At 43.2% G+C, this 10,599-nt stretch overlaps 1 protein-coding gene across 2 annotated transcripts in view; it reads right to left on the reverse strand.

The window, feature by feature from the left end:
• MBP (myelin basic protein) overlaps positions 1-8,447 on the reverse strand; it is a 111,069-nt gene extending 102,622 nt beyond the window's left edge. For both annotated transcript variants that reach the window (XM_030485896.1, XM_030485914.1), the window contains exon 1: positions 8,068-8,447. The gene's annotated coding sequence lies outside the window, so the exon portion shown is untranslated. The remainder of the gene's footprint in view (positions 1-8,067) is intronic.
• Between the last annotated feature and the right edge of the window lie 2,152 nt (positions 8,448-10,599).

Raw genomic sequence — 10,599 nt, forward strand, 5'->3', positions numbered from 1 at the left:
GTTTAAGAGTAACAGGCCCTACGAGAGCCAAAGTAAAAAATAGCTGCAATTATTTTCAAGTCAGTCCCAATTATTTAAGCACATATATTAAGTTAAAAAACAACTGTGAATAAAACATCACTGTTTTGTTTTCTTTCCACTTTCACAAAATTAAGAGGAGAGGTAACACTAAGGCTGACTTAAGAAATGTGAAAAGATTCTGCTTATCTTTGCTACCACCAATTTTGCTACTATACGAAGCACATCAGCCAACCATTTCCAAAGAGTTCACCACTGTCTTTTGGTTAACTTTTCAGGCATTTTTTCTTCCTTTGAACTAAGCAATGTAGAGATGAAAATGTCTGGAATCAAACTGCTGACTATTTTTCAGTGACCATTTCACTAAAGAGCCAAACTAAGATGGGATCACTGCGCAACCTGACAGTGAGTTTTAGTACTTTAGGGGATTATGGGTTTTTCTCCTATAGTGTGAGCTGTCAAAACACTACAAATGCAACACAACAAGGGTCAGAAAGCTTCCTGTTATAATGATTCTTTATGGATAAAGCTCAGAGAGACATGTCAATCTGCATAGCTACTGCTTTGCTTTATCAGTATTTTATTACATATGATGTATCTACTGAAAACATCTGTCAGTTATTTCCCTTGGTTTGGCTTCAGCCTTTGCTGCCATCGTTTTCACCGTAATAGGTTGTTTCTGGACACGAAGTTGTACAGCTGTCCTTCACACAAAAAAACCAGCCAACACACAAATCCATCGTAATTCCTACTGCACCTTTTTAACGCTCAAAGGAACAAGTGTATGATTTTATTGCAATCACTGCAAGCTCTGCCTATGTTAGCTTTTCAGATTATATTCCATACTACTTTTCATCCAGATAATTAACAAGATTTAACAAAAGAGTTTAACTGAAGGACTGATTTTGGTTTAGAATCAGAAGAGGGATGCTGACATCTGGGAAATAACAATGATGGAGAAAGGTAAGTGAAAAGCATTAAAACACATTACACAACATCATAAAGCAATGTTTTGCTATTAACCATGAGATGTTGTGGATTTAACTGAGATCCCAGAAGCTGACGAATCTCTTCCGAGACGAACTGAGAGTCTAGGTTACTCAAGGAATTTGTCATGAAATCCAGGAACACTTCCTGGGAGTGGGTACTATGGAAAGCCCATAAAAGTTCTAAATATATCTATTATTAAATATATTAGTCAGAAGAAAATAGCAGTGAGCTAACACTCAGGTTCACACACAGATTTGAAGGTGAGAGAACAACAGCAGCTGTCACTGGGATCTGCCAAATTGCTGCAGTGAAAAAAAAACCCAAAACAAAAGTCTTGGCTGTATCTTCACCAAGACACTAACCCAGCCTATACAAAGCCTGAGAAATGAGCAAGATGTGGTCAGTTATAGTGGACAAGGTGAAAATGTTAACTGTTAGGTTGGTGAGAAAGATTTGAGGAGGCAGCAAAGACCATCTCTACCACTTAATGCACCCAACCAGTATCACCAACCTGAAGCCACTCTACCTTACTTCAGTTTGTCTGAAATCTATCAAGGAAAACTAGGAATGTGAATACATGGAAACTCCAATCTTACTGTGACAGTTTTACCAGTGAAACACCTTATGTCCAAAGATGAATGTACCTCACGGTTGGCTTCTTACCACCATACCACACTTTGGTAATACTATGACCAGAAAGGGCTGTCAGTAGATCCCTGGACACAACAGAAGAAACAGCTTCTACGCTACAGATACATATAAATATGCTACTTATACACTATTATCTGAAACACCTTTGGATACCCAGAATATGCAGTTGCCTTCTAACCTGGAAAATACCATGGCCTAATTTATAACCAAAAAAAACCAAACCAAAAATTGGCAGGGCACTGACAGCTACAGAACAGCCATGTTTCAGGGCTTTTTGAATCTCTGGAGAACAAATACATTCCCCTTGAGATGATAGGGTGATGTTGCACTACACAAGTCCTCGATTAAACCTAATCCATTGCACATAGCCATTACTTTTCATGCACTTGCAATGTATTCGCAAGACCACAATCAAGAAAACACACTCAAAAATGCAGCCAGGTGTGATGAACATATCAGTATCTTTAATAACAACATTCCCTCTACTGTATTCTTGAAAAATCTCTTTCAGAAAGTCAAGGATTAAAAGCAAACATTAAGACCAGGTACAAAGGTTGTAAAAGATGCATAAATCTTCTCCAGAACAGCTTTATTTGTGTCTAGCAGTACACACTGCTAAGCTTCATTTTTCAAGTGTCTGAATTTCAAAGATAGCTGTAACCTGTCCAACTGCATTGTTTTATCTGAATTTTGTGACTTCTAAGTAAGAAGTAGGCTAAGAACCAGCATATTTCCACTTGTGATCCAAAGATTTCAACTCTAGCAGAAGCCAAAGATAACGCACCAGGTAAACACATACAAAAACATTACATGCCTGAATTAATTTCAGGAATATATGTTGGTATGTATTTGCTTTGATTTTCCTTTCCCTCTCACTTCCAAACCATAGATGCTAGATTCTCAGTTCTTAACTTCACCAATCTGGAAAGGATTGAATTTAAACATTCCCAAATGTTCAAGCTTTCCCAAAAGCTTAAGAAACTAAGTATTAAGAATTGCAATTATACACCAAGAAATTTTGCAAATGTTAGGGAAAAAAAAGGCCTTACAAAAGCTTGAGGAGAAAAAAAAATCCAATAGTGAAGTAAAGATTTAGAAAACTAACTTCCCTACCAAGTTATTTCAAAATCACTTCAGGACAGAAGAATAAAAAATGGCTGGAAATTTCCATGTTATTTCTTGTTTTTCTCTCACGTGCCCTTTGTGTGGGCTTTGCTGGGACATGTCCAAGATTTACAGCTATTCCAAGCAACAGAGCTGGGATTTCACAGTTACTGCAACTGATGCAAGAAGCCTCGTAGGAATTATCTCACTTTATATTAACCAATTATTTTTAACTGAGCGTTTTAAGACACATAAAGCTTTTTTTTCCAAAAATGAGAAACCCAGAACGTTAAAATCCAAACAATGTTGTCAGGAACTGTTTAAGTATCTACCACTTAGAAATTCTTTAGCCACAAGAAATTATTTGTAATTGTTTCTGAATCCTTTAAAGGAAATATCAGGAAGTTGTATGACAAGCTCTCCAGAAAAGTTAACCTGGGACGATCAAGCTTTTACAGAAAGGTCAGTCTATGCAAACCTCTCAACTGAGAAGAAGAGGTGTAGAAAATTGAGATGACAGTGAGTGATACCTCCTGGATATCAAGAAAATTTCTTTTAAAAAAAGGCAATCCCTCCTCCCCCAAAGAAAAAACACACAACAAAAAACAACCAAAAGCCAAACTCTGAAAACAGCTGGCAAAAACATGAGTACAATTCGTACTTCAAAAAATTAATGAAATCATTAATCATCTCTATGAGTTAACATCAAAATTATTACTGCTATACCTAAAAGTTCATGTGACAAAACGATTAAACCAGGATTACCTTTGATACCTTATGGTGTTTAGATGGTAAGAGAGAGAAATTTCTTCATGTGCTACTAATACATGAAAATAACCAGAGAAACAAATACAGAAAATCCACAGTGATTTGAACAAGATGATTAAGTAAAGAAAATCTAAACCAGAGTGTGGCATAGGCTTTATTTAACATCACTGAATATGTAAGATTAGACACTATCATTGTCTTGCTAGGGGAGAGCCACCAATGAACTTTCACGCAACCCTTTCCAACCACAGCTAATTCTATGGTGCTTTACATAACTACGAACATTTATGAAACCCCTAGAGAACTAGATTTCAACTGTGACATTTTAATTAATAACCTACTAGGCATCACCATACCATACTCCTTCAGCTCAAACGCAGCACTCTCACATTGTCTCATCAGGGTGAGAACAATCTGCCTGCAGAATGATTAGCATGACAAGACTCAGAACTATGACTGAAGGCTACAGTAATATAGTTCTAATCTCCACGGAAGTCAGCCACTGCCTTTGGCAACTGGATCAGTCTCTCGGAGACCAACTTGTTTATTTTATATTGATTATCTAATTAAATCCAAATTAAGCAGTTTGTGCTTAATTTCTGGGTGCCCCAGAAAACGGGTATTAATATAAGTAATATGCAAATAAAGTACTGGAGCCTAGTCTTACCTGTCTGAAACTCCAGTTGTACAAGTTATTTGAGCATCCAAGCTCTAAAGCATGTATCCTTTTTCTGATTCTTCTTCCACTGCTTGCTAATTTATTTATTAATATACATATAAATTCAGGCTTCTTCAGAAATGACAGTGACCTGCCGATTTTTTCTTGGAAGCACCTAACAATTCCGGACAACTGTAATGGCTTTCTTCCTTTCTATCTTTGACACAGCATTTAAAAAAAAACAGAGAAGACCTGTTCATAAAAGACTATGAGCCAGCTGTATTCGAAACTGCAGCTAAAAGTTCCTGACCTACTGTTGTTTATCACTGGTATTCTTTATTTAAATAAGAGCCTCACCACAGAAAACACGGCCCACAGCTTCAACGTGACATCTTGCCTGAGAGAAAAATTATTCAGGTAATTAAACACTACAGGACTGGGCATTTCACCAATGATCCAGAAGACTGCTATCCTTTAATCCATGACAGAGCTTACACTTTAAACCTGTATGCCAGATCAGAGCCTTAGACTGCAAACTTTCCAGCCTTCTCCCTCATTAAACACTGGTTATGCTTTCAGTATGTTAGCCAAAGAATGCTAAATTTTATCCACATTAGCCCATATAGTGTGTGGACTGTCAAAAATTGTTATGTTCTCATGTAAATTAAATCAATATAGCTCTGGTAAGTAAAAAACTGAACCAAATTGCCCAGGTTCTAATTATGAGCATTTACCTATTTCCACACCACTTCCTTTTGGCAGGTAAAAGGTTAATATAGAACAGTTAGTAGGTATCATTTTGAACACTTAACAACTTCTGCTACTTACGCTGCAAGTAAGAGATAAAATGTAGATTTCAGTCTAATCTGCCTTCTCCAACAGTTTATAATGAAAGTGTTTCTTTAGTCATAACAATCCTGTAGCAGAGTAATTAGAGCCTAAACTATAATGATGTGTTCTATTTGATAGAATAAATAGCTGAAGTGGCTATTTAAACCATATGGGTAATTTACATCAAGTACTGAGTAAAAACATCACAAAAAGAATAAACAGGAAGTTTGTGCATATGCAGCAGTCCTAAGACTTAAGCATCAATTTTCCAAATTCTGTGTTTCTTCAGGCAACACCAAAAGAACACTGGCACTCACATAGGACGGGTTGCTCTCTTCCCTGATCCTGCCATTACCATTCTACGTACCTTCATTTGTAATCCATCACACTCATCTTCTCCAACTCTCAGAACTGCAAAGAACTGAAAGCATGTCCCAGTTATGCTATGGCTTCATAGGGTGACCAATGTCAAGTCTTGGCTGTTGCCGTGCCTTGATATAATCCTTCTCTGCATGTGCAGGATCTTTTGAGCCCATGATTTTTAGAATTCTGACAAGCTTGTCTTTAAAAAGGATTTAAGGCCTTAGCTGACTAGTATCATATGGGATATGACTATGAGGAATAAAGCCCAAAACAAGAACGATTTTGTCATTAAAATTTTCATGAACACACAAAATTAAGCAACTGAAAATATGAAACTATTTTTAGAGTAATGTGCTGCAATTTCTATCATAGAATAAAGGGCCTGTGGTGGGCCAAAATTCATCACTGCAATAATGACTAAGTCACTATCTTATTACCTTTATTTTAGATGGATTATCTCAGAGCCTAATGCATGAACATGGCTTGCAACATGAATATCCATTAATGTAACTTCTATGCACAGGCCTTTGCAAAGTTAGAAATTGTCCTTAAACCATCTTATTAGTGATCAATAATGTCTGTAAAATGCTCCACCTGGTTACCTGTTTCCTCAAATGCCTTTCTGTTATCTTACTAAAAGTCTACATGGCTTCAAAAAACCACTGTATAGGATTAAGCAAATGAAAAAAAACCCAAACCCAAACTTGGTGTCTGTCAAGCACAAAGGCAACATTTCTACCCAAGGGAATCCTTGAGCCCCACCTTCCTGGAGAGTGTGTTCTGGAGAAGCATCACTGCAAGCTCTCCCTGTCATGGTCCTCTCCATTCACCTCCTCTTGGCTGCTGCCAGTAGAAGTTTTGGTGTATCCCAGTACAGCATTTTTAATGTTCTTATAAGCGCTCTTTACAGTAATTCAGAAAGCATACAAGCAGAGCTGATGTAAAAAATGAACGTATATAATCCGTAATGCTTGAGCAAAAAACGAACGTATCTAATCCATAATGCTTGAGCACTTTGACAGAGTCATATCAGTTACCACTAACTGCTCTAAGACCATTTAAAGACCTTAGAGAACTGTTTCCTACTCCACCACCAACAGTAACCAAATCATTACCATAAAACAAAACTGTTCTTTTACTCTGTTATTATTTACCTTGATTGACAGGGAGCACTTCATCATCCTTCCAGCCAGGACAAGCTGGAACTATTTCAAGCCCTTACAGGCAATCGCCCCACAATCTACACGTTAACTTGTTTGGATCTGTGAACTAGCAGTACTCCATAAACACAAAATTATGTTTATTATTTATCTCAGCATGCTAATCAGTAGATATTACAGAAATAAAACAGTACAATATACAGCTGTCACTCCTGATCACCTGAGACTCGATTCTGGTCCCTCTGAAAAGGGGGAAAACTTCCGTTTCTCCACAAGAAAGCCTTTATTTTCAGTTTCTTCATATTTATTTTAAATCAACATCAGTCCAAATGTAGCATCTGATATACTGAAGGACAAACATGATGCCCACAGGAAACACTACCGTGACTGACCTACTTAAAATTACAAAAATACGTGTTTACTTCCTTCCCGAGACAAATTATGTGGCGATTTTCATAAAGTCCCCAGGAGCACAAGAAGAAACTGGACCTGCAGCCTTCCCCATCGCTGCAGCCCACCGCACACCGAGTTATTTTAAACACTGCCAAACCCTCCACGGAAACCGCACAGCCGGTGGGCGACAAGCACCAAAGGTACGGCAGCTTCAAACCAAGCCAAGCCGGTGACAGAGAAGAAAGTGGTGGTGCCAGCGGGGACCTGGGGCTGCTGACAGGAGCCGGGGGACTCTCGGCCGGCTCCCGCCGCCGGGCGCACCTCACACTTCCCTCACAGGAGCTTCAAGGAAAATCCCTGGTAAGAGCCAGCGAGCGCCCAGGCAGGGCAGGGCGGGCAGCCGGTGGGATGGCGGCCGGGGCAGCACCTGTCCCGCTCCCCAGCTGCCCGCCAGCGCCGTAAGGTTAAAAAGGAAGAAGAAAACAATATAAAAAGAGAAGTCGGCCGTTTCTGTTTGAAGCTCCGGGCACGGCCACCATGTGAAACCGGAAGCCCACGGTACCGACTTCGGGCCTCTCGCTGCCGGCCGGGGCGCGGCGGGCTGTGCCACACGCACCCCCCCGCCCGCCCGGTTATGTAACGACCGGCACCGGCGCCCCTCAGCCCCCCGCGGCGGCGGCGAGGAGACACGTCCCTGCCCTCTCCTCCGCTCCCCGCCGATGGCCTGCCCGCGGGTACCTGTCCCGCAGGCGGAATCGCGGGGAGGCGGGAGCCCAGCGGCCACCTCCCGCCTGTGCCACCTGCTCCAGGTGTCCCGCAGCGCCGCCCGCCCTCCGCCGAGGCCCCCGCGGCTGCCCCGCCAAGGAGGGAGGTCGCGGGGCACCCACGACGAAGAGGAAGCAGACAACTCGAAGCGCTCTCCCCCCCCCCCCGCCCCGGGTGAACCGCTCGCTCTACCGCCTCCTTCCCCGGAGCACAACAACAAACGCGGCGGAGTCCAGCGTGCGGAGCGGGAACGTCCCCGGAGGCGGTGGGGGGACCCCGCCAGACCCGCGGCCGGCCCTTCTCCGCTCCCCGCGGCGAAACCGCATGTAAAGAAAATAATAAATAAAGGAGTAAATCACAACGCACCCGTCGTGTCCTCCTGGGCTGCGGCGCTCCGGCGTGCATGCAACGAGGACAGCCAAGGTGCGGAAGGACAGCACCCCCCCGTCCCGGCCACCCACCGGGAGGGGCAGGGATGGAGACGGGAGGGCGGGAGAAACCTCCACACCGCGCTCAGGAGCTGCACAACCGCGTTTCCTCCGCCCGCCGGCGAGTGAGGCGCTTCCCCCGCTCGGTGCCGGCGCTCTGCGGTTTGCTCCCTTGCTTCTGCCTGCCCCCGACCCTCCCCTTCAAAGTACGGCTGCTACCGCCGCGGCGCTGGCCCCGGTACCTGCGCGGGAGGTGCGTCCCGGCGGCTCCGGCACCGCCCGCCCGCCCGCAACCAGGAAGAAGCGGCGGGCGGGGGCCCCCGCCAACGGGGCGGGCAGGACGGGACCCTCCGGGGCGAGGGTGGAACGGGAGCCCTTCACCGTGCGCGGGGTGGGCAGCGCTGTCCCGCTCGGTGAGGAGGCCGAGGGCGAAGTTTGCCCCGCTAGGAGCTGGGTTCGCTACAGCGAGGCGAGCGGTGGCAGCGTGCCTGCCTTGCCCGTCGACCTGCTCGTTGCCTTCCCGGGCCTGCCCGCCGCGGGCCGGCAACTTGTACCCATCGTTCGGCTTAGTGGGGTTTTAATGAACCTGACTCCTGGGGCACGGGGGAGCACCCAAAGCTATCTGCAAGTTTAGACTCGAAGTCATGCGCCCGCAACAGAGAGTGGGGAACTATGTGCTCTGCCCGGTCCGAGTCACCGGGCACGACGCGTCAGTTCAACGAGAACGGCGCCTCATTAGACGGGGCTCCCTGCAGCCCCGTGACTCGGTGCGGCGGGAGCGCCAGGGGCAGGCAAACCTTGGCCACCTCCGTGGGATGAAGCTTCACAGCATGAACCGTGAGGGTGGTCTGTTTGGGATTCAGAGGGAAGGGAAAACGCCTTTTGAATTCCATCGGACTTTCCATAGAATCCTGGAAGGGTTAGGGTTGGAAGGGACCCTAAAATTCATCAGGTTCCAACCGCCTGCCATGGGCAGGGACACCTTCCACTAGACCAGGTTGCTCAAAGTCCTATCCAACCTGGCCTTGAACACTTCCAGGGATGGGGTATCCACAACTTCTCTGGGCAACCTGTGCCAGTGTCTCATAGCCTCCCTCATTTGGCGAGCAGTTCACTTTTATGAATGCTTTGGGCAAATAATATTTGTTTTCACCCTGTGTGAAAACAAAAAAAATAGGAAGTGAATTTATAGACAGTTGCTTTTTTTTTAAGAAGTCACTTTATTTGGGAGGTTCATTGGCAGTTACTGTATTTATCTGTTGCACCTTGTCAAGTGCATCATGTTTAAAACTCAACAGATGGAGAGTTATTAAGTCAGCTACCCACTAATTCCTCAATACGTAAATCTTTTTTGGGTTGCTGTGCATCTTTGAAGATGGAGGAGGTTTTAGAAAAATATTTTGGGCCAGATTATAAACTGTGGGTTCTTATAGATAAACAGTTAATTAGATAAATATTTCCATCGTATGAAAGGAACGTCCTTCCAGTAGTTCCTTAGAGTGCGAAGTGAGAAGTTTGCAATGTTGATCTCTATTACAAGTATGAAGACTACCATACAACATGCTAAAACCTGCAGATAAACCACTGGAGTGTGAGTTACAAAAGGTCACAGAAGGAAGGAAGGGTTCCAGAAGAAAAGAATAGATGAAATACCATTATACACAATCCAAAGTCTAGGAATTTTATATTAAGAATACAGATAATACTGCTTTGAATCACTCTCTTTCGTCACTCTCCTTCACTGGCAAAAAGATACCGCTTTCTCCTCTTGGAAATTTGAGGAGCACTTTAAATGAGTGTGATAGTTAACCTTTATGCATATCTTTACTTTTAAATGGTAACTTTGTTAAAAGGCATAACAAAAAGAAGCCAATGTTTGTCAACTTTAAAAGAGAACACTCAGTTTCAGTCTGCAGGTGGTCATCTCTGCCTTTTTTACATAAAATCTCAGGGAAAATTTGATCCAAAATCTCTCGTCTGACTGCAGTCTCAGAAGGCAGATGCATAAATCACGGTGGAGACTAGAACCCCAATCTTGCATACTTTCATACTACATGTAGCTTTGAGCTAGAAAAATAATCCTGCACGCATTGGTCCTGTGTTTACACATGTGAACACACCTTTGCACACAGATGTGCATACAGAAATTATGCATTTTAATATATGTACACATAAATACCTGTGTGTATTTGTGTCTGCATGCAATTAGGCACCGTTACTCTGTTGAGGCCTAAAGGTGTATGAAAGTATGAGGAAAAGTCACAGCTGCAGAATATGGATTGTCATACACAATGTGGAAAAAAGATTTGGAAAAATACTGCATTTGTATAGCAGTTATCTGTATAGGTGTATAGGTGTTATCTGGCATAGGTGCATCAGTTTGTAGCTTCCCTTATTGTTCCAGGATTTTTGTATGTAGGCAGATATCAGTATGCTTGTTTACATATACTCATAAAAATTAAACTTCTGT

The sequence above is a fragment of the Strigops habroptila genome, chromosome 1 (genome assembly GCF_004027225.2).
Source record: "Strigops habroptila isolate Jane chromosome 1, bStrHab1.2.pri, whole genome shotgun sequence".
Taxonomy (NCBI): Eukaryota; Metazoa; Chordata; class Aves; order Psittaciformes; family Psittacidae; genus Strigops; species Strigops habroptila.